Source organism: Pseudophryne corroboree, chromosome 5, assembly GCF_028390025.1.
Source record: "Pseudophryne corroboree isolate aPseCor3 chromosome 5, aPseCor3.hap2, whole genome shotgun sequence".
NCBI classification, from domain to species: Eukaryota; Metazoa; Chordata; class Amphibia; order Anura; family Myobatrachidae; genus Pseudophryne; species Pseudophryne corroboree.
The window spans coordinates 667,376,478-667,402,214 of NC_086448.1; positions in this window are offsets into that span (position 1 = coordinate 667,376,478).

Genomic DNA, 25,737 nt, shown 5'->3' on the forward strand with positions numbered 1-25,737 from the left:
CTACTCACTGAGGCTCTTAGTGTTAATATTCTTGAGGAAATGTAGATTCATGATAAGCAGCAATCGATAGAAGAGCAGAAGCAGCAATAAAATACTAGTGTTGTAGCTGCTACCAGTCATGCTGATTATAATAAAGCACATAGTACTTCAACATCAAATAAAGTTTGTGCTCAAAGGCATAGAGGGTTTAAGAAAGGGCACCTGAAATCAAAACAATACTTTACAATGCTTTACAAAAATATAAACTCTAATAAAGGGAAAGTTTACTGACAAAAAATATAAAATTGCCAACATTGGAATCCACCATTACAGAAGTCTCTGTAGTTTGTTGCATTGGGTGGCAAAGGTCTTCCTCATAAAATTTGTAGCTCATTTTTAAAACATGATTCTTTTTCCACATTTCAATAGTTTTTACTACAAATGATTTCAGTAGCTTGCATAAAAACAGTGTACGAGGACAAAGTAGTGCCACCCACTGCTGTTGCTTAGCTTAATCAGCCACCTAGCTTGGTGTCACCTTTTGGCCTAAACTGGATGAAAACAATATTGTGAGGTAGAAATGACTGACAATGAATGTTATTGAGGTTAATAATATGGAGAAACAAGATTTTAGCTGTTTTAGCACTTTCTGGAAAAAGACATATCCAAAACCAACACACATGAGGGTAGTTTTGTCAAATTAGAACCAAAACCATAACAAAAAATTAATATAGTTTCAAAACCAAAAACAAAATAGAGGGGTCACCGCACATCTCTAGTTTAAAGTTAACTGAAGAATTTTTATTTTCACAGTTAATATTTCTGATCTACTCTGGTGTTCAGTTAGTCTAATTGTAATCTCATGGCTCGTTTGACCTACATTGGTGAACCGACATAAACATTTTAAAATATAAATAACATTTCTACTGTCACGTTCAGTATATGGAATTTGCTGCAGGCTAAACTAGTGCCTATGAGAATGATGAATGGAATTGCTGTTAATAATAACTTCCAAGATTAGCACAAAAGACACTGAAAAGTGCCATTAAAACCATATGAAAACAGATTGTGTATTCCTTTTTATGGTAGCAAATTAAATTCTTAATTTATAATTTATTATATTCATGCTCTCTTGTTTGATATAATTATAAATAATTTTCCAGATGTGGTAGATTTTTCTAATATATTCCTCATGTGATACACATATGAGTTTAAACTTTATGTATTATAGCTGCTGAGAGAAACCAGGATTGTGAGAAATACCGCACTAGAACTCTCCTTGCCCTGCTGGTCTCCCCAGAAAATGGAGGGAGGATATACCAGTTTCTAAATACTAAAGGAAATTCGGGAATAGTTAATAACCAAATTTCTCTTATGTTTTGAGTGATATAATGTCACCTGTCCCAATTAGAAATAGCGTATATCAACTAGAGAAAAATAAGACTCTTTTTTGGGGACATTCTTAATTTATCCATATAGATCAGGATAATTGGTATCAATATATAGCTTAACATTTAACTTTTAGTAATTATGTCCTAGAAATAGCATAGGGGGCTATATAACTTGTGTCTTACGTTATATAGCCACCTGTGCTAGTTTTAGGAAATATCTTATAAAAGTTACATTTGATACCAATTATCCTGATCTATGTGAATAAATTAAGATTGCCCCCCAAAGATAAGTCTTCTTTTTCTTCAGTTGATTTGTGGTATAGCTGCTGTCAGTGGTAAGGTTTTAGAGAGAGAGAGAGAGAGAGAGAGAGAGAGAGAGAGAGCAATTGTCAAATACAGTAAAAATGGGAGGCAATAGGGAATACACTGGATATGGTGTGCAATTGTAAATTTTGCCTAACACACTCATATGTCATATATTAGTCTCTGTTGTAGGGTGAGTTATAATATGCTACAATGACTGAAAAATGTGTGGATTTATCTGCAAGCCTTCAAAATGTTGCTACCACTGTTACTTCTGTGACTAATGACCCATCAGTGGATTAAGAAAACATGGTTGTTATAGATGCAGACTCCCTTCTTGTTGAGCCTAACATTGACTGTAATGTAACAGAGGTGAATGGCATGCCAAAATCCCTTCAAGCTAGTCTACTGATGCTATCTGTAAGTGTGAAATAGAGCATCGACAGCACCACCTCCTTTGTATGATAATTAATTGATCTACCATTTCTCAAGATAGTGCATGATTGGATTTGCAGCCTCAATGTAATATGGAAGTCCAAAGAGCCATCTGGGAACTATTGAAAGGAAATGAAAGTTTAAATCTGGCTATGGGTTTTTGGCACAATCCAGATGCCAACCTGCTCTACATGGATGTCCAGCACTTAAGATCTGCCACCAAGTGCTGACTTCTGCCTTCACCTGTTGCTTACTTTCTCATCAACCCTGCTATGGCAAGTTCCATTTGTGGGAATGTGGCTGCTGCACAAATGTGTACTTGTGCTCTTATGACCACCAGGTGCTCCATGGCAGCAAATGTAACCCCATTTTCCCAACAACATCAACTATGTGCACAAATGAGATTATAAAGTCCAAAATAGCTCAAGCATTGTTTTATATCATTATTGCTTTTCTGTAAGTAAATTCTCTGCCCATCCTGTCTCTGATCCTGTACTGTGGACTGGACTCCAGTTTGTTACACTGAACCTGAGCTTGTGCCACCTCGGTATACTGCTTATGAACCAGTGACTGTGCTCCTGACCTCTTGCTGTATTTGGCCATTCTCTATATCACATTTCTGTACAAAGCCAAAAATACCATACCGCCATACTCGCAGCTAGCCACATTAAGTAGGCAGTTAGAAGGCCATGACTGACAAATTCCCTCCATCAAATTCCATTACACTGCAATTCTCCAAATCCAGCACTAACTCCTAACTGGTTAATAGAAAACAGATATCCTGACTGCAAATTTTTATGGTTTTTCTACATTTGTGGAAAACATTTTTTTAGAAGTATTAACAGAATCCAGATGAGTGCCACTCTATATTATACTGCTATTTGTAAGTGGACCACCTTGTTGCTTTCTCCCAGTTAGAGTTGCAAGTGGTCATTTGAAACCCTCTCTAAGCACATAACCTACTTTTGTCTACACCTCCATCACTTCCTATTACTGAATCTCAAGATTCATCATATTGTTAAGAATGAATTTAGAAAACTTGGTGTGTGCTTAATTAAAGGTAAGCTCCTCTGTGTATCACACACCTTTCTGCCAATGACACCTATCCTTAAGAATCAAAATCATCTTACATATCTGTAGACACAGCAATAGCTATTAAGCTTATCTTATACATATACACACTAGGGCGTATACTTAATAAGAGTCGATTTTGTGTTTTAGTCGATTTTGAGTGACAGGTATTTACTGAAGTGAAGATAAACTCAAAATCAAATCAAAATCGACCCAAATAGTACTTTACACTGAAATAGAACTACAATAGAGGCTTCTATACTGAAAAATAGAGTTCAATTCCAAACCAATATTTAGTTTTTCAAAATTGACCCAAAATCACCATTTTCAATAGAACCATCAGAAACAGTTCTACTTGATTTTTTTTTTAAATATAGAATTGTCTGACACCTTAATATGCTAGAAAAAACATGGTAGAGAAGCATGTGGGGCACTCTGGCTGCATGAACCATGACATTGAAAGGCACAGTAAAGATTTAAAAAAATTGTAGATATGAAAATTAGGCCAGGAATGAAGGTGTTTGTGAGTAATACAGTGCATGTGACCGCAAAATTTGTAAGGATTCTGATTTCTGGAGAAGCTAACTGCACATCTCTAATACACACCAAGACATATGTGATACTGTACACACCTTATTAAATGGAGGGCTGAACACACCTGATGGTATATAAGCGTATCAGCCATTATGGAGATATTGTATTTAGCATGAAGTATTGAATGTCATGTTGGGGAACTAAGATTATTTGATTGTCAGAATTCTGGGGAGTGCATTAGCCTTTTGGACATTATAAGGTGGCTTGTCATCTAATATATAAAACCTGACAAAGGGAAGATTCTTCCTCTTTTCTGAAAGTTGTCTCCCTTGCTGCCACCTATCCCTTCATGTTTTTCTCCCATTTATTTATTTGTGCACTATTTTCTATGATGTTTGTTGTTTCATTTACTATTTTTAATTTTCTATTTTCTATCCTAATTAATAATACTGTAAATACTGTAGTATTTCCAAGAAAATGTTTTATTTTAGGCCTGTATATATTTATAGAATGCTGTCCAGAGAATTTTTCAAATTAAAATTTGGTAACTACAGGTACGTTCAACTAGAACAGCGGTGGCCAACCTGTGGCTCTTTATTTATTCAAATGTGGCTCCCAACACTCTAAATCATGTGACCACAACAGATACAGAAACCGCTGCACTCCAGCCAGACACGCAGCAGCACTACAGAGACTGAAAACTGAAGGAGCCAGATGCTAGAGGTGAGACACCCATAAGCAAACAGAGAACACATTAGGGACTGCTGCAATAGCATGAGTTGATGGGGGGGCTGTAGTGATACATGAAGGTGGGCTAGAGTGACACATGGCAGAGCTGGCTGGAGAGACACAGGAGGGTCCTAGCAGGAGTGATGCGGGAGGGTGCTGGTAGTAGTGACAAATGGGAGAGCTGGCTGGAGTGACATAGGAGGGTGGTAGCAGGAGTGACACATGGGAGAGCTGGCTGGAGTAACACAGGAGGGTGCTGGCAGGAGTGACACATGGGAGAGCTAGCTGGAGTGACATAGGAGGGTGCTATCAGGAGTGACACATGGGGGAGCTGGCTGGAGTGACATAGGAGGGTGCTAGCAGGAGTGACACATGGGGGAGCTGGCTGGAGTGACACATGGGGTAGCTGAAGTTATTATGTGAAAGAGGCTTTTTCAATGGATTTGGCTTACATTTTTTTATTTTATGTCCTTCTGGCTTTTTCGATGTATTTTATACCAGGGGCGTGGTCTAGCAGGCACAAGGCCACATTCCATTTTTGCATGCGCGTCATCAGCTCGATGTCGGCTCTTTGACGTACCCAACAAGGTTTTTTATCTCTTTGTCACTGACTGGTTGGCCACCCCTGAACTAGAATGTATAACAAATGATGCATTTTGAGTAATGTATGTATGTTGTTAGTGAAATTTGGGGAGTGACTTTTGTTAAATAGTCAACACCATCAAACAAGACTTTACACAACTCCAGGATTTCTTACCAATCAGTTTTTTAGCAAACATGCTAGCAGGCGATGAAATATTGCAAACTGATGAATCAATCAGCTACAAAAGGACAAAATATAAGGGAGCTTCACACTGAAGTAACCTGTCTAAAATGTTATTTCTACTTATTATTGTCTTTTTATGACATCATTTCTCTTGTTTACTGTACATTGTTAGACTGTGGAAATAGACAACAATTGTACCACATTATAAATTGTGGCAGTGGTATTTATTGTGCTGACAAATTTTATTTACATTTTCAAAATGATATGCGGTTGTAAATAATAAAGAGCAATTTAAAAGCAATAATCTCATGTTATTCACCAGTTTTATTTTTGCTTTTTAGCAGGTAATAACAGATCAGCATACAATGATTATAGCCATTACATTTCCAAAACTGAAATTTCTAGTATGTCCAAATAACTACTGGCTGCATTTCATCATCAGCCGTTTACTTCATACTATTTTATTCTCAGACAATGCATAAATAAATATTTTAAAACTTTCATAACATTTTTAAAATCCCAATTTTGTAACAAACTAATTTTTCATCTTGACAAACAATGTTTTGTCCGCAATGCTAGACACTTTATTTTTACACTGCAGTTTAGATTTGAGGTTAGACATGCCTGCCACAAATCTTAATCTTTCTGCATACTTAAATCTGCTTCAGTTTTTGCCAAGGTGCAAAGATACTTACTTTTGAATCAGCCCTCAGAGGTTTAGAAGAAGAATAATCAAATAGACTGAATTTTTTTTTTTTATAGAATTCTCATTAAACAGCAGCCTCTGGGAATTGTGAATAAGCACCAACAAATGACCTGTCATGTGTATTTTCTTGAACTGAGGAGTACAATCTAATAAAATAAGAAATAGATTAGACTGTAAGGCTAACAAAAATATGGTTTTGTGTGGTTGAGGCTTTTTGAGTTTTGGAAGATATAAAAGTTTCCTTAGAGAGTGTGTTTTTGTGAAAGATGTAAACAATTTAGGGGGATAATTGTCATTGTTTCATTTTTATTTATTTATTTATTTTTTGGGGGGTGATTTAAAGTTACAAACAGTTGTATTTAATAAGCCCATAAGTTACATGCAGTTTAAGGGAAACCACTATTACATAGGTTGCAAAAACACCTACATTACCTGTCTATAGCACGCTATTCTATTTACTGATCTTTGTGCCTCCAAAATTAGAAATGCCCACGCTAATGGTAAATAGCATTGGGTCACTCCTGATACCCCTTGCTGGTTGGTACCAGGGAAATAAAATAAATTATGTGACCATTTGTATTAAATAATAAATGATTGTTTCCCCGATTTTAACTTTTAGTGGAATGGCTGGCATACTGTCTTTTAAATTAATTGTTTAAACTTTTCTTAACACATTAATTGCAATTCAAGAAAGCAGCTGCATCATCATATTCTGAAAGCCTATTTGATGCACTTTACTGTAGCTGCAAGATGATGCATTTATATGTATCATGAGGTATGTACAACTCAAAATAAACATGTAAATGCACACAGTTTATGCCTGTGTTTTGGACATAAATGTGTCAAAATGTAAGTGAACTCCTTTATGTAGATTTTATTTATAAACTATATACTGTAGGGAGGTAGCATATTGTTTGTCTTATGAGAGGTAAGCTGACCTACAGAATTGTCCTTAGACAAAAAGAGTAACAGTAAAATATGTAAGGTGACAATAATACCGATCTGTATGCAGAGAGTACTGCAGCCCCTATGCAATTTCTAGGAAACATGTTTTATTTGATCTTTAATTGCAGATTTCACCTCAGACTATGTCATACTCTCAATCATTGACACTATTGTAAATTTTTTCTTCTAGATTTTTTTTTTTCTGTCTAGTGTGGAATGTTACTTAGCAGGGGAGTAGTAACTTTAGCTGAATTGCAGATACATATTTTATATAGGCCCAAGTTCGGAGGTACAGATATGTTATTGTAGGACTGAAGTGTATGCTATGCCTGGATGATGGGGATGGAGGCTGGAGACTAATGACTTGTTTCCTAATTGAATCATTATACTTTCTCTAAAACCCCTAAAGGCCTCCAGTTTCCAAGTGCCACACAGAGAATTGAGACTGTGGCCTTCAGAAAAACAGATTAGTTGCACATAGTTGAATGTACAGCCAAATGCCAAGTGTTTCTTGTGTGCTTTCACACTGCACATACTCTGGAATCAAGTGTAAGTAAATACTGTACAGTGTATACGAGATGAAGAATTTTTTGCATTTATATCACATCCCCAATTGCAACTGATGGGGAATAACTGGGCTGTAATGTAGGCAATGTTCTGTGGGGGCATAAAGAGCATAAATAAGTCTTTTCTGCATCATGCATACAACACGCTGGTGGAAATACACCCTAATGATGATGATTATGAAAGGAAGAGTAGGTAAGTCTCACTGAATAAATGCCCTGCTGGCTGCCCCATTCCACTTTTGAAGTGGTTTGATGAATCCATTCACAATGAATTGCATCATTATCCCCCTATCTCAAGATACAATGCAGGAAGTGAGGCTAAGCATAGTGAGAGGGTAGGGCCATGATGATGTTATCGTGCTGCCATGTCCCCCACAACACCCACTTCTCTGCACCACACTCCTCTCCACCTCCACTTACACTACCTACCTGGCTGCCCCGGCTGAAAGATTGGTCAGTACTATATGATATGTATATAAGAAAATATATGCATTTAGTTACATGCATGAAATGAAGGACCACATACTGTACATTCAATTTGCATTAAACTTTGCATCAGGCTTAGTCTGCATTAAAAAACACAATTGTGCATTTATTTTTATTTATTTATTAAAATGTTACTCTTTGCACATAACCATGATCTCTTTTTACAAGTTCAGTCAATGAAAAACAGCGAAATAAAAGTTATTGCAACCATAAATATTATACAACTGGTGACATCATTTATGCAAATATATCAACAATTTGTTTTTGTCATTCATGAAGTTTCAGAATAAAAATCCTCAGTATATTTCATAGAACCATAGACACTCTGGGGGTGGTAGTGCTTTTTTGTAAAGTGATGTGGTATTCAAATAGATTGGCTATGCTGTGGATTTAGGCAGACAATTAAAACCACATGGGAGAACAAGAGCAGCTTTCTCAGCATTTGGACTCTGCACCTACATATGGAAGGCTCATTGCTAATTAGAAACCATCTTCTTGCCTTGTTCTGACATAATCTATATGGGAAATAAAAATAAAACCTATTGATGGAACTGACCCCCATGAGGAGCACCCAATATGGAATTAGTGCATTTGCCAGATTGAGTGCCAGGTAGCTATTCAGGGGATGTCTCTTACACTTGTAATCTCTTACACTTGTAATCTACTCACAGTAATCTACTCACAGACTACTTATTTACATGGTGCTATATTCATTTATTCTTTCTGTGAGAGGAGCACTGCTATTTATTATTTATATAAAGGGGATGCTATAAATCTATTCTTTGTCTAATGGTGGTACTACTATTTATTATTAACAGTTACTTATATAGTGCCAACATATTCCATTGCACTTTACAATTGGGAGCAAACAGTAATAAAACAAGACTGGTTAAAAACAGACAGACAAAGAGGTAAGAGGATCCTGCTCACAATCTTACAATAAATACTATATTTATTCTTTATCTATAGGGGTTATTTCTATTTTTATTTATTTAGCAGTGATAACAGATAACTTAATAGAGTAAATAACCATTACAGCCATGATGGGACAGCACTTCATATAAGAAGATATAAAACAAATTACTGTCACTTATTTAGGGTCTACTACGATATCCTGGCTGTCCGTATGCCGACGCCAATCATACCGGTTCCGGGATCCCGACCACTGGAATGCTGGCAGTGGGGCGAGTGCAAAAGAGCAGTCACAGTGGCGTGCTATGCATGCCATGCTATTAATTCTCTCTCTAGGGGTGTCGTAGAAACCCCAAGAGGGAGAATAGTTGTCGGTATCCTGGTGGTCGGGATCCCGGTGCCAGTATGCTGAGCGCCAGGATCCCGACAGCTGGGATATCGAATGCTTCCCATTATTTACATTCCTCCGCTGTTAACCTTTTCAGAGCTTTATAAGTTGTTCCAGGTATCAGTCCCCATTGGTAATTATTGTGACTGTACTAATTGGAGCTATTTTTTCTATATCTCCTGCATTACATTTTTCTTACATAGTCCTGGTAACTAAACTTGTATATACCATGCAAAACAGCCATTGTTACATGGTTTCAGGCTTGATAATAGGCCCTTAAATAACCTTTAGACTTTGGTAATAAAAATATTCTGTATGTAAAGTGATTTTATTTCACATACCTTAATTTATGACAATTGGGAAAATATGATAATACAAAAATGTAATATAAATATAATTACACTGGTATGACAGGAGGCAAAGATGACCTAAGAACCTAGCAACTGAACGTAAGGCAGCTGGTCTCAGTTGAAATTAGGGAAGTGGAGGACTTTTTTAAATTTTTTGCATGAGATAGTGTAAAAGCAGATATTAATATTTTCTTTTTAGACAATCTAAATGAGAATTTAAGCATTTGTTATTGTAAATATAAAAATAATATTTAAAAATATTCATGTTATGGGCATTTGCATACAGTCCATATAAATTAGAGATTAGCGGGTTCAGTTCTCTGAGAACCAAACCACCCCCAAACTTCACGTCCTGAGCCCAGATCCGAGTCTGGCTCGGGACTTACCGCCAGACTCGGAAACAAGAACGAGGCAAAATGTCATCATCCCGCTGTCGGATTCTCGCAGGTTTTGGATTCCATCTAGGGAGCCGCGCTTCATGTTCACTTCAGTATTGGAGAGTGTAGCCTAGAGGACGCGTATTTCTCCTCTGTCTGTTTGTGTGGGAAAGTGGTGTGGTGACCTGCTCTGTCTTATGTGTGTCATTCCAGTGCTGTGTTGTGCTGCATCAGTCCAGTGGTGGTGCCTTGTGCTGCATCTGTCCAGTCACAGTGGTGGTGTCCTCTGCTGCTATATGTCCAGTGCTGCTGTATAAATCCAGTCCAGTGGTGCTATGTTGTGCTGCATCAGTCTAGTGATGGTGTCTTGTGCTGAATCAGTCCAGTCACAGTGGTGGTGTCCTCTGCTGCCATATATCCATTGCTGCTGTACAAGTCCAGTCAATTGCAGTGGTGCTGTGTTGTACTGCATCAGTCCAGTGGTGGTGTCCCTGTGCTGCTGTATAAGTCCAGTGGTACTGCCGTATAAGTTCAGTGATACTGCCATATATGTCCAGTGGTACTGCCATATAAGTCCAGTGATCCTGTCACATAAGCCCAGTGATACTGCCGTATTTGTCCAGTACTGCCAAATAAGTCCAGTGATACTTCCATATTAATCCAGTCTAGTGGTACTGCCATATAAATCCAGTTGTACTGCCGTAAAAATCCAGTCCAGTAATACTTCCATATATGTCCAGTGGTACTGCCGTATAAATCCATTGATACTGCCGTATAAGTCCAGTGATACTGGCGTATATGTCCAGTGGTACTGCTGTATAAGTCCAGTGATACTGCAGTATAAATCCAGTCCAGTGGTACTGCCATATAAGTCCAGTGATTCTGTTGTATAAGTCCAGTGATACTGCAATATATGTCCAGTGGTACTGCCGTATAAGTCCAGCGATGCTGCTGTATAAATCCAGTCCAGTGGTACTGCCATATAAATCCAGTGGTACTGCAATATAAATCCAGTCCAGTGGTACTGCCATATAAATCCAGTCAAGTGATACTGCCGTATATGTCCAGTGATACTGCCATATAAGTCCAGTGATACTGCCGTATATGTCCAGTGGTACTGCTATATAAGTCCAGTGATACTGCCGTATATGTCCAGGGTACTGTCGCATAAGTCCAGTGTTACGGACGTATAAATCAAGTCCAGTGGTACTGCCGTAAAAGTCCAGTGATACTGGCATATAAGTCCAGTGAAACTGCCGTATATGTCCAGTGGTACTGCTGTATAAGTCCAGTGATACTGCCATTTGAATCCAGTCCAGTGGTACTGGTTTATAAGTCTAGTAAAACTGCCATATAAGTCCAGTGATATTGCCGTATATGTCCAGTGGTACTGCTGTTTTAGTCCAGTGATACTGCCATATCAATCCAGTTCAGTGGTACTGTTGTATAAATCCAGTCCAGTGGTACTGCCGTATAAGGCAAGTGATATTGCCGTATAAATCTAGTCCAGTGGTACTTCTGTAATTATCCAGTCCAGTGGTATTGCCATATAAATTCAGTCCAGTGGTAATGCCATATAAATCCAGTCCAGTGGTACTGCCGTATAAATACAGTCCAGTGATACTGCCATATAAGTCCAGTGATACTACCATATAAATCCAGTCTAGTGGTACTGTCGTATAAATCCAGACCAGTGTTACTGCCATATAAGTCCAGTGATACTGCCATATAAGTCCGGTGATACTGCCGTATATGTCCAGTGGTACTGTAGTATAAGTCCAGTGATACTGCCGTATATGTCCAGTGATACTGCCATATAAGTCCAGTAATACTGCCGTGTAAGTCCAGTGTTAATGCCATATATGTCCAATGGTACTTCCTTATAAGTACAGTGGTACTGCCGTATAAATACAGTCCAGTGATACTGCCATATATGTCCATTGATACTGTCATATAAATCCAGTCTAGTGGTACTGCCGTATAAATCCATACCAGTGTTACTGCCATATAAGTCCAGTGATACGGCCATATAAGTCCAGTGATACGGCCATATAAGTCCAGTGATACTGCCGTATATGTCCAGTGGTACTGTCATATAAATCCAGTGATACTGCCGTATAAGTCCAGTGATACTGCCGTATATGTCCAATGGTACTTCCGTATAAGTCCTGTGATACTGCCGTATATGTTCAGTGGTACTGCTGTATAAGTCCAGTGATACTGCCGTATAAGTTCAGTGGTACTGCAAGAAATGTACAGTGGAATTGGCATATAAGTCCAGTGATACTGCCGTATATGTCCAGTGGTACTGCCGTATAAGTCCAGTGATACTGCCGTATATGTCCAGTGGTACTGCCGTAAAAGTCCAGTGATACTGCCGTATATGTCCAGTGGTACTTCCGTATAAGTCCAGTGATACGGCAGTAAAAATCAAGTCCAGTGGTACTGCCGTATAAGTCCAGTGATACTGGCATATAAGTCCAGTGATACTGCCGTATATGTCCAGTGGTACTGCTGTATAAGTCCAGTGATACTGCCATATGATGCCAGTCCAGTGGTACTGGCATATAATTCCAGTAAAACTGCCATATAAGTCCAGTGATACTGCCGTATATGTCCAGTGGTACTGCCTATTGGTCCAGTGATACTGCCGTATCAATCCAGTCCTGTGGTACTGCTGTATAAATCCAGTCCAGTGGTATTGTCATATAAATCCAGTCCAGTGGTACTGCCGTATAAGCCCAGTGATACTGCCGTATAGTGATAATGCTGTATAAATCCAGTCCAGTGGTACTGCTGTAATTATCCAGTCCAGTGGTACTGCCATATAAATTCAGTCCAGTGGTAATGCCATATAAATCCAGACCAGTGGTTCTGCCGTATAAATACAGTCCAGTGATATTGCCGTATAAATCCAGTCTAGTGGTACTGCCATATAAATCCAGTCCAGTGGTAATGCCGTATAATTCCAGACCAGTGTTACTGCCATATAAGTCCAGTGATACTGCCGTATAAGTCCAGTGATACTGCCGTATATGTCCAGTGGTACTGTCATATAAGTCCAGTGATACTGCCATATAAGTCCAGTGATCCTGCCTTATAAATCCAGTGATACTGCCGTATATGTCCAATGGTACATTCGTATGAGTCATGTGATACTGCCGTATATGTCCAGTGGTACTACTGTATAAGTCCAGTGAGATTGCCGTATAAATCCAGTCCAGAGATACTGCTGTATAAGTCCAGTGATACTGTCATATAAGTCCAGTGGTACTGCCAGATATGTCCAGTGGAACTGCCATATAAGTCCAGTGATACTGCCTTATATGTCCAGTGGAACTGTTGTATAAGTCCAGTGATACTGCTGTATAAATCCAGTCCAGCGGTACTTCCATTTAAATCCAGTAATACTGCCATACAAATCCAGTCCAGTGGTACAGCCATATAAATCCAGTCCAGTGGTACTGCCATATAAGTCCAGTGATACGGCCGTATAAATCAAGTCCATTGTACTGCTGTAAAAGTCCAGTGATACTGGCGTATAAGTCCAGTGAAACTGCCGTATATGTCCAGTGGTACTGCTGTATAAGTCCAGTGATACTGCCATTTGAATCCAGTCCAGTGGTACTGCCGTAAAAGTCCAGTGATACTGGCGTATAAGTCCAGTGATATTGCCGTATATGTCCAGTGGTACTGCTGTATAAGTCCAGTGATACTGCCATTTGAATCCAGTCCAGTGGTACTGGCATATAAGTCTAGTAAAACTGCCATATAAGTCCAGTGATATTGCCGTATATGTCCAGTGGTACTGCTGTTTTAGTCCAGTGATACTGCCATATCAATCCAGTTCAGTGGTACTGCTGTATAAATCCAGTCCAGTGGTACTGCCATATAAGTCCAGTGATACTGCCTTATATGTCCAGTGGTACTGTCGTATAAGTCCAGTGATACTGCTGTATAAATCCAGTCCAGTGGTACTGCCATTTAAATCCAGTGGTACTGCCATACAAATCCAGTCCAGTGGTACTGCCATATAAATCCAGTCCAGTGGTACTGCTGTATAAGTCCAGTGATACTGCCATATAAGTCCAGTGATACTGTCGTTTATGTCCAGTGGTACTGCCTATAAGTCCAGTGATACTGCCGTATATTTTCAGTGGTACTGTAGTATAAGTTCATTGATACTGCCATAAAAGTCCAGTGATACTGCCGTATATGTCCAATGGTACTGCTGTATAAGTCCTGTGATATTGCTGTACATGTCCAGTGGTACTACCGTATAAATCCAGTGAGATTGCCGTATAAATCCAGTCCAGTGGTACTGCCGTATAAGTCCAGTGGTTCTGCCAGATACTGTATGTCCATTGGAACTGCCATATAAGTCCAGTGATACTGCCGTATAAGTCCAGTCCAGTGGTGCTTCCATATAAGTTCAGTAGTGCTGTCCTGTGCTGTATATTATTTACTCCAAATAAAGGGGTTATTAAAATTTAATCCAAATATGGCAGTACGGATGGTATAATGGTTTGCATTACTGCCTCACAGCACTAAGGTCATGGGTTCGATTCCCACCATGGCCCTAACTGTGCGGAGTTTGTATATTCTCCCCGTACTTGCATGGGTTTCCTCCAAGTACTCCGGTTTCCTCCCAGAATCCAAAAATATACTGGTAGGTTAATTGGCTCCGAACAAAAAAAAATGAACCCTAGTGTGAATGTGTTTGCGTGTACATGTGGTAGGGAATATAGATTGTAAGCTCCTTTGGGGCAGGAACTGATGTGAATGGGCAAATATTCTCTGTAAAGCGCTGCAGAATATGTGTGCACTCTATAAGTAACTGGTAATATAAATATTTTTTACAGGGTTTGCCCTGTGTGGTGTAAAGGTACGCTACCCTGTGCTGCATTTTGTTATATAACTCCAGAATAATAGTGGAGATCAAAAATAGAGAAAGATCAAGAACCACCTCCTCCTACTACTGCTGCTGCTGCTGCTGGGAGTCGATCGTCATCCCAGAGGGGAAGTCGAAGACCACTTGTACTACTTTAACTACGCAAATGACTGTCCATCAGTCCTTTGTGAGGAAGATGAAATATGACAGCGGTCATCCCGTTGCAAAGTGGATAACTGAGGCCTTGACAGCTATTTTGGTGTTAGACATGCGTCTAGTATCGGCCATTAGTGCAGTGGGACTGCAGTGCCACTCCTTGATGGGCCTATTTTTTTTTATATGCCATCCTGTCTGCCACTGCAGTGCCACTCCTAGATGGGCCAGGTGTTTGTGCCGCACACTTGTGTCACTTAGCTTAGTCATACAGCTACCTCATTGCACCTCTTTTACTTCTTTGCATGATGTGCTGTTTGGGGACTAGTTTTTTTAAAGTACCATCCTGTCTGTCACTGCAGTGCTATTCCTAGATGGGCCAGGTGTTTGTGCCGCACACTTGTGTCACTTAGCTTAGTCATACAGCTACCTAATTGCATCTCTTTTAGTTCGTTGCATGATGTGCTGTTTGGGGACTAGTTTTTTTTTTTTTTAATGCCAACCTTTCTGCCACTGCAGTGCCACTCCTAGATGGGCCAGGTGTTTGTGCCGCACACTTGTGTCGCTTAGCTTAGTCATACAGCTACCTCATTGCACCTCTTTTACTTCTTTGCATGATGTGCTGTTTGGGCCTAGTTTTTTTCAAGTGCCATCCTGTCTGCCACTGCAGTGCCACTCCTAGATGGGCCAGGTGTTTGTGCCGCACACTTGTGTCACTTAGCTTAGTCATACAGCTACCTTGGTGCAACTTTTAGGCCTAAAAACAATATAATGAGGTGTGAGATGTTCAGAATAAACTGAAAATGAGTGGAAATGAATGTTATTGAGGTTAATAATACTGTAGGATCAAAATTACCCCCACATTCTGTGATTTTAGCTATTTTTATGTATTTCCCAAAAATCATCCAGATCCAAAACCAAAACCTGAAAGGGTGGTTTTGGCAAAACCTATCCAGATCAAAAACATGAGCAGGGACCCAGATCCAAAACCAAAATACAAAACACGAAAAGTGCCCGCCGCACATCTCTAAATTATAAATGTGTTACTCAGTCAGCTGGTCATTTAGTACAGTTATCCTTGTTTGTGTTTCTCCCCCACATTCCACATATCTCTCCCGTCATTATCCTACTCCCCTCAGAGCGCTCCTGCCAGGCTTTTATATGTGTGATAAACCTGTAACAAAACAACAGCCTGGATCATAGATTAGAATAAGGATATGACATAACTGGGAATAATTAGTGTGTGTTGTATAGTTTGGGTCTCCTGCTCTCATCCTATATAACCTCATTCAGTATTGCAGATTTACTCCCCTTTTAACATTGTTATTATGTTCAGGGTGAAAAACAAACAGATGAGAAACAAAACACAAATGTCCTAAAACTAGCATTTTATATGTCTATTTAATGTCTCCCTACCGGGTATCATAATTTGTTATTACAACTATGATTATCTTTAAGAATATTCTGGGCTTTATGCACATAACAAACATGTTACAAATCACATGCTTGATTGAATCAGGGAATTAAGAGAGTGTAATATCATTGGTATCTACTGTATATTAAAGTTTTGACTACTCTATGTAATATTGAAGTGATTGTGTTACTGTAGTAAAGCAATGTTAAATTATTTATTTAGTAATTTGTATAAGGAAATACACATTTGTTCACAGAGTAGCAACGCAGTCTCTTCTACAGTATATTCAGAATCATTATCATCATCATCATAGTCTTTTATAAAAAATAAAAAAAAGATTTGTAGAGTGCCATTTCAGATGCTAATCTAGAGTGGAACATAAATAAGTACTGTACTTACACAATATTATGGTACAACATTTTGTATAGAACTTATATATAATGTGGCACTACAAATATGTTTCTTCAGAAATGCAATCAAACATCTATGGGAATTTTTTTTTTTTTTTTGCCCCCACCATGAATATTCTACCAAGATGCTTCACAGGGTTCAGAATGGCTGAGAAGGTCATGACATACAGATGTAGCCATGTTCATCTTGCTGCGATGTGACACACTGCATCGTGGCATGCTTATTGGTATGCAGGTCTGTGACTATTTGCAACCGGCGATCGCTCCATTAATTCCATTAGGAAGCCGTGTTGCAGCATGCTGCATTGCAGCAAAGATGAGCATGGCTACATCTGTATGAATGACATCAGTGTCATTCTCCTCAAACATTGGGTAAACACATGTGGTCTGAGCATTTTCATGCCAAAAGACAACCCTCCTGTCAGGTAGGAAATGCTACAATATGGGTTTGTGTCAAAAAACACATGTTAGTATTGACCTTATCTTCTAAAGCACTCATGCTCTTTAAGTTGGTGCCACATGCACAGTAACTCTTTTGATATAGCAAGGATAATTCAACTTCCTCCACTGTTCAAGAGTACTGAATATTGCATGTGTTATTTATACCACTAAACATGCCAAGTGTGATGAGTGGCACATGCAATCCAATTTCCTGCTCTGGAAATCTTTCTAAATGGAACTTTATTAAACTGGCTACAGTTCAAGTGCTATAAGTTAAGATCTAGATCAAATTGATCTGTGGTTGCTCTCCTGTTCTGCATGATCTCTGTATAAGTATGTTAATGCATGGGCATGGTGACCTTGATGTATACCCTTGTGCCTACTACTGTCCATTGCTGCTGATGTTTTCCATCAGAATTCCATACTTATGTTGCCTTATATACAATTGTTTATGAAACAGTAGTTGAGCTATCTTCAACTACTAACAGCATCTCAGCATTCACTAATTTGCTAGCCATAATAATCATTATCTATATGTTAATAGCAGAAGGATGACTTTTATGAGTGGAATATTTCTATGATCTCTTTGTCTTAGCAGGGCACATCATATACCAAATAAAAAGTCTTGGTCCATAGAGTTGCAGAACAATATTGGTATTGTAATTGGTTGCTTCATTTCGGAGGTACATTACAGTATGTGGCAAAACGTCTGCTTGCCATTTGTAATACAACACCCTTGTGCTCTGGAAAACGTGACAATTGGTGAACTCTCCCTGTGCACCTCCTGGGTGACCTGGAACATGTGACCTGCTGGGTGGTCTGGAAACTGTGACCGTTATTTGCAGCCACCCACTAAGCAGGGATTTTTCAAAATTCGACCCCTAAGGGGGTGAAAAGGGGTACTGCTCAGCAAACCTCTGCTCGGTTGAAACTGGGCACATCAGATAGTTTTCCTTAATGGCATTTATTTTATGAAATAATTTTATGCCAGATAATTATAACTCCTCAGTTAAATGGTTTTGGAGAACCTCTTTTCTTTAAAATTTGTCTTTTCATGTAGTGGTTCAATGGAGCCTACACCTTGTAAAAAAAATGCAGTTACTGTATTTGATCAATTCCATAAAATAAAGAAGGAATTGACAAGTGTTTGAGATTTATTTACACATTAATTTTTTCCCACTATATTCCTACTGCTTCAACTCTCCATACATGCTTTCTGTACATAACAAAAACATTTACAAAATTAAGGCCAATATAAGCCCATGATTAATTTACTACATATAAATAACTGATTTTTAACATGCAAAATAAAATAACATTAAAAAGAACACTGTGCAAAATAAGTACAGTTGTACCCTGACATCTCTGCCCACTTAAGTCAGACCTGTATGCAGAGCCGGATTAAGGGGGGGGGGGGGCCCGGGGGATACGTACCCCGGGCCCCCCTTTCCAAAAGGGCCCCCTGCCACACCGCAGATCGGATCTCTCTTCCGATCCGATCTGCGGTGCTGTGCTCCCTGGCTCCCGTCCTCACTGCAGCAGCAGCTGCGCATAGACAGGACAGCTGAGCTGAGCGACGGCTCAGCTGTCCAATAATGTATCAATGAAACAGCCTGCGTGCCCAGCCAATGACTAAGCGGCAGGCTGCTTCATTCATACTTTATTGGACAGCTGAGCCGTCGCTCAGCTCAGCTGTCCTGTCTGTGCGCAGCTGCTGCTGCAGTGAGGACGGGAGCCGGGGAGCACAGCACCGCAGATCGGATCGGAAGAGAGATCCGATCTGCGGTGTGGCAGGGGGGACGGGAGTGCAGGGCACATACATCCCATAGCGCTCTACCTCCCAACATACCCTGCTCCAGTCCCCCCATACAATACACCCCATAACCCTCTACCCCTGCCACACACCCTATTCCCCCACATACACCCCATAATCCTCTACACCCCACAGCCTAGTCCCCGTGTTCACCCCACATACACCCAAATTCTCTAACCCCACCACACATCCTACTCCCACATTCACACCCCATAAACTCCCTCCTAACCCCCGCACCCGCACCTGGGAAGGGACCTCCTCTGGGATATACAGTGGAGGGACGGGGACCAAAGGGGTGTCAGGTACAGGAGGCACAGGGGAGTGGGTATGTGAGGCTGACAAAGGGCATGGTATACAGCCGGCTCTAGGCTTGTGTTGTACCCCACTAGTCCCTGCGAGGCCCTGGGTGTGTGTGTATATGTGTATATATATAAATATATATATTCTGCCTTCTCTATTAGGGGCCCCACTCTCTTAAGTGCCCCGGGCCCCCCATGGTCTTAATCCGGCTCTGCCTGTATGGTACTTTCACAAATCCAGGCATGTGCACACCTCTAGCCTTGTGGAACTCTATATCCCATGTAAGATAAATCATGTTGACATGGGATATTGATACACAAGTATGCAAGCACAGTTCTCCAGGATTATTATTTTTTTTTATATATAGATCCTCTTTATAAGAGCTTTATTATATTTATATATATATATATATATATATATATACACAGTATATATATCAAGTAGGTAGTGTGGTGGGTCCAGCTGCCCCTGAGGGGGCAACTTTCAGCAATTTAGGGATGCCACAATGAAATTATATCTTAAAAATGAAAATAATGACCAAAATTCACAGCACTGTCCCAACTAAAGCACACCTTATCGGGCTTAATTCCACCGTCATCTGCTCAACCATGAAACTAAAACCAACAGTTTACTGACTGATTTCTGGTGAGAGGGTGTGGCTAAGGGGACATGGTGTAGCCAGATGGCATGACAATATGGGAAGTAACTCAAAAATCCAAAGTACAGTATGTCCTTAATTATTAAGAGACTCTTATAAAATGCTTTGTCCCAAACCTTTACATCTGTTCCTGGACTGTTGGCTCTTCCACACACATATTGCAAGCTGTTTATCTAGTGACATACTGTACCAGTGACAAACAGCAGAGATTGAACACAGGTATTATTGAAGCCTATAGATCTGGTCAGCTGTACATTTTAGCCAACAGGCAATATTAATGTAATACCAGCAATATTTCCTTGCAAATATACATAAAAAATAAGTCAATATATATTTTTAACATTGAATACAATAATTAAAAAAACATATACAATGGCTACACATTCTAGCTATTGTGTATCCTCAGTCTGGTTTCATTTTTACAGTGTATTAAAAGTCTGGCTATTAATTCCAAATGCAATAACTTCAGCTGAATTAATAAACTAGAATTTAAGGATTGCTATATCAGTTAATTATTTCATCACAGGTTATTGCAATTGCAATATTACTGTAGAATAAAAATCAGAATCACATTAATCTCAAACTGTGAAGAAGAGTTAATATGTATTGCTTATTATATATAAACATCAATAATAAAATAGATCTAAGGACAGAAATGTATAACCCATGGTATTCCCAGGACATGACATGTATAGGAGAACAATATCAAATAATAATAATAATAATAATAATAATAATAATGATATTAGTTCTATTTAAATGGCATTACACAGCCATCCTGATCCATTGTTCTACATGGTTTTTCCAGGGAAATATATTTGTCAAGAATAAATATATATATATATATATATATACACACATACTGTATATCAGTGGTTCCCCAAACTGTGTGCTATGGCTCCCTAGGGTGCTCGGGAACACTTGCAGGGGTGCCTTGGATTGGTTGTCAAGGACCAATTCAAATTATTTGTGGTCAATATAATAGGCAAAACTAGTGCTGGTGGCTGTCAGTCATACAATATGGGGACAAACAGAAGCAAATCTTGTCTCTCACCACACAATTGAGCCTAAGGATGACATATAAATTAAATTTACCTAAATTAAAATTTCTTTCTATATTTCTCAATAAGAAATTTTTGGCCTAGGGGTGCCGTGAAAAAAATTCTGATACTCTAGGGCGCCGTGATTCAAAAAGTTTGGAAACCACTGCTGTATATGTTTCTCTTGATTGCAGATCAGTGCGAGTGGGAAGATGTAGTTGGCATCCTGACAGACAAGATGCCGGGGAGGGTTAGGCATGTACCAGCAATATTTCCTTGCAAATATACATAAAAAATAAGTCAATATATATTTTTAACATTGAATACAATAATTAAAAATACATATACAATGGCTACACATTCTAGCTATTGTGTATCCTCTGTCTGGTTTCATTTTTACAGTGTATTAAAAGTCTGACTATTAATTCCAAATGCAATAACTGCAGCTGAATTAATGAACTAGAATTTAAGGATTGCTATATCAGTTAATTATTTCATCACAGGTTATTGCAATTACAATATTACTGTAGAATAAAAATCAGAATCACATTAATTTCAAACTGTGAAGAAGAGTTAATATGTATTGCTTCTTAAACTGTATATAAACATCGATAATAAAATAAATCTAAGGATAGAAATGTATAACCCATGGTATTCCCAGGACATGACATGTATAGAAGAACAATATCAAATAATAATAATAATAATAATAATAATAATAATATTAGTTCTATTTAAATGGCATTACACAGCTATCCTGATCCATTGTTCTACATGGTTTTTCCAGGAAAATATATTTGTCAAGAATATATATATATATATATATATATTTATATACATATACACACACACATATATATATCTATATATATTTATATATATACACACACACACACACACACACACACACACACACACACACACACACATATAACCATATATGTTTCTCTTTTAACTAGTGATTGCAGATCAGTGGGAGTGGGGAGATGTAGTTGGCATCCTGACAGACAAGATGCTGGGGAGGGTTAGACTGCGGGGGGAAGGTTAGGGTTAGGCACTAGGTGGATGGTTAGGATTAGGCTGCGGGCGGAAGGTTAGGGTTAGGCACTAGGTGGAGGGTTAGGCTGCGGGAGGGGAGGGTTAGGGTTATGGCAGTTGGGATGCCGCTGTCAGTATTCTGACCACCAGCATCACGTAGTCTGTTCAGATTATGTGCATGACTTAATTTGTTGTTTGTTTGTTTGTTTCTTATAACCAGATAGACTTCAAGGCTGTCCTCCTATTCAGTGAGATATGATGAGCATGTTCTTTTTCTGTATGTTGTCTTTTAAGTGCGTTGCAGCAGTGGGAGAGACACACGGTTTCATGCCACTGCACATGATGCAGCACAGCCAACGGGATCCGGACTGAAAGTTGACATTAACTAGGTTGACAATGTCTAGGTCGACCACTATTGGTCGACAGTAACTAGGTCGACAGGGTGTCTAGGTCGACAGGGTCTTTAGGTCGACATGTTCTAGGTCGACAGGTCAAAAGGTCGACATGAGTTTTTCACAATTCTTTTTCTTTTTTTTAACGTTTTCATACTTAACGATCCACGTGGACTACGATTGGAACGGTAATCTGTGCCGAGCGAATCGGTAGCGGAGCGAAGGCACCATGCCCGAAGCATGGCGAGCGAAGCGAGCCATGCGAGGGGACGCGGTGCACTAATTGGGGTTCCCGGTCACTCTACGAAGAAAACGACACCAAAATAACATTAAAAATTCATGTCGACCTTTTGACCTGTCGACCTAGAACATGTCGACCTAAAGACCCTGTCGACCTAGTTACTGTCGACCAATAGTGGTCGACCTAGACATTTTTGACCTAGTTACTGTCGACTTTCAATACCACACCCCAGCCAATGATGATTACATTTTAGATGGGACTGTACTACTACTGCTGTGGGCGAGTCATGGTGCTGATCTGACCAGCATAAAGAGAGATTATTTGTAGTCACTGAACTTTGCAGTTTATAGTGCCTGTCTTCTGTTGAGGCTTACTCAGACCATTGCAGTTTCTCATCAGATATGGGGACAAGATCGAAATTGTCATTATTTTAATTTAATATGGGTTACATACAGATATGTCAAATATGGTTGTGTTAATGCAGTAAGCTTTCAGTCAGAAGGGAAGGAGTAATAATGGAAGTCGCAATTCAGTCACAGTGAACTGCCAGCAACACAGATGTACAGATGGAGCCATCTTTATCTTGGTCTTCAATCAGATTAATTGAGCCAGGGCAGTCAGACTTAATCCCCTGCTGTAATGACTTAACCCCCTGATGTATTGTTCTCTCTGTATTGTATTGCATCTGAGAACAATAGATGAAAGGTTTATACTAATAAACTGTGGTGTGCCTAGGTGCAGCAGAGAAGCCAAGATGAGCGTGGCTCCATCTGTATCTGTCAACAGCAAAATTAAAGAGAGATATAGAGACCTCATTCTAACACTAGAGGATGGCAACATCTTTCTGACTATCAAGTACTAATGATAAACTAATGGAGCTACTATATATTATATCTAATAAGGGACATTAAAATAGCTCATATCTCAGAAGTAGTCTTCAACTATTACAGGACAAGAATAACAGCATTTCTTCAGTGCATTGCTGTTATTAATATGGTACATTATCATGCATGCACTAACAGTATTTACTATATATTTATCAAGGGCCCAGACCATGCACTCGCTAATGAATAACCAGTTCTAAGCTTGGGCCCCTAACATTGCTTTCCCTGCTGGGTCCGTCATGCCCCTGTCCGCCTCTGGTTTGCTGGACCATTGATTGCTTGATTTCTGACATGAATCTCTTTTTATTTAGGAAATTTGCTGATATAGATCTTATTATTTCTATGCTCTCTTTAATTGCTTACTGTTTTATTATTGTAATTTCAACCTATAGAGATTTTGAGTTACTTTTGTATTTCTACAATTTATATGTTTCTATGGTATCACTTTGGTAGCCATGCCTCCTGAAGAATGTTTGTACAACGGCACCACAGTGCAATTGTGATGTCACTGAGACTCCACTGGGAAAGCTTACACTCCTTTCTGGAACTTATATAACCAAACTATTCCATTCCAGCTACTTAATAGATCAGGGATACACTAACCTGACCAGAGTTCCTTCAGCAGTTTAAGTAAGTACAGGCAACTTTTTATCTCATTTTCTGGACATAAGAGCAATGTCACTAAGGAAATATAAGCTATGGCATAGTGGGGCAGATGTGTTATGCCTGAAGAAGGCAAAGGAAGTGTTAAACCAGTGATAAGTGCAAGGTGATAACGCACCAGCCAATCAGATCCTAACTGTTAATTTACATATTGGAGCTGATTGACTGGTGTGTTATTACCTTGTGTTTATCACTGCTTTATCACTTCTTTATGCCTTCTCCAGGTTAATATATCTGCCCCAGTGTTCTACAGATGTGTCCACTTACATCTTTGCTTTTTTACCAATTTGGCACAACATGCAAAACACAGCTAAGCTATTTTTCACGAGTAGCGAGTGGATAAATGTTAAAATTTTTATTTGCCATATTAGAATATGTATAAAGTAATATATTAAAGAAGCAAATTAAGAAAAATCACAAGGCATGGATAAATCTCTGAGTCTAAGGCATGCAAAACTGTGCCATACATGGCGGGATATAGCAAAGATGTATGTGGACACATCTGTATATCAAGCCCTGGGCCTCACTCAGACATGTAAGCACTGCCAATGCTGGCAGGGCTGCCATCAGGGGAGACTACCGGGACTGGAGTCCTGGACCCTGACAAAGAGGGGCTCCAAAGTGGCCCATCCCTGGTTCCTAAAGCTGATACCTACTAATGTCAATGATTGCAGCATTGAATGCACCTGTTGTTAACGCTGGTGCACCTACTATCATCAGCGCCACTGATATGGTGGCCCAGAGTTCCTGTGTCTGTGTCAGATTAGAAGGTAGCCAGCTGGAAAGGGTTTTCCATCTCCCCGCCTGTAGTTGTGGAGCGGCAGCAGCACCATTAGGAGACTTCACTGCTCTCACGAATGCTTTTCTCGGCTGCCCCTCCTCATCTTTGGCTTGCAGTTGAGTTTGAGCTTCAGTGTCCTGAAGGCTGGCATCCTTGGGCTGTTGGAACTCTGCATGCTGCTCCTGTGTGTTTCTCCTGCACCTCCATGTTTTCCAGCACATGGCAGTTGCCCACTGTATGTCCTCTACCTGCTCTGCTGTGCTCTTTGCTGGTGGGTTGCACTTCAGCTGCCTTACCCATTGCTGGCTGCTGATGGGTGGTGTTTGTGTGGCTTGAGTCAAAGGGGGGCCCTGGCTGTGCCTGGCCACTTGCTGGTGTTGTTTGTGGGTGCACTTTCTCTGTTCCTGCCACCATACATGCAGTATGCCTTTGGCTCCCCCTTCCGTGTGTGTATGGTGCAATGTGGCTGAACCGTGGAATGACAGGTGAGCACAGTTTTTTTGTCGTGTTGAGTTGTCTGAGGCATATGAGCATGTTAGTACTGGTGGGGTTGTGGAATGTGTGTGGTCCATTTGGAGGGGTGGCTGCCTGTTTCATCTGTTCTGGGCCTGCAATTTCTGATGGCAGCCCTGTATGCTGGACATGGTGGAGCGATTTATTGCTACTGCACATACGTATAA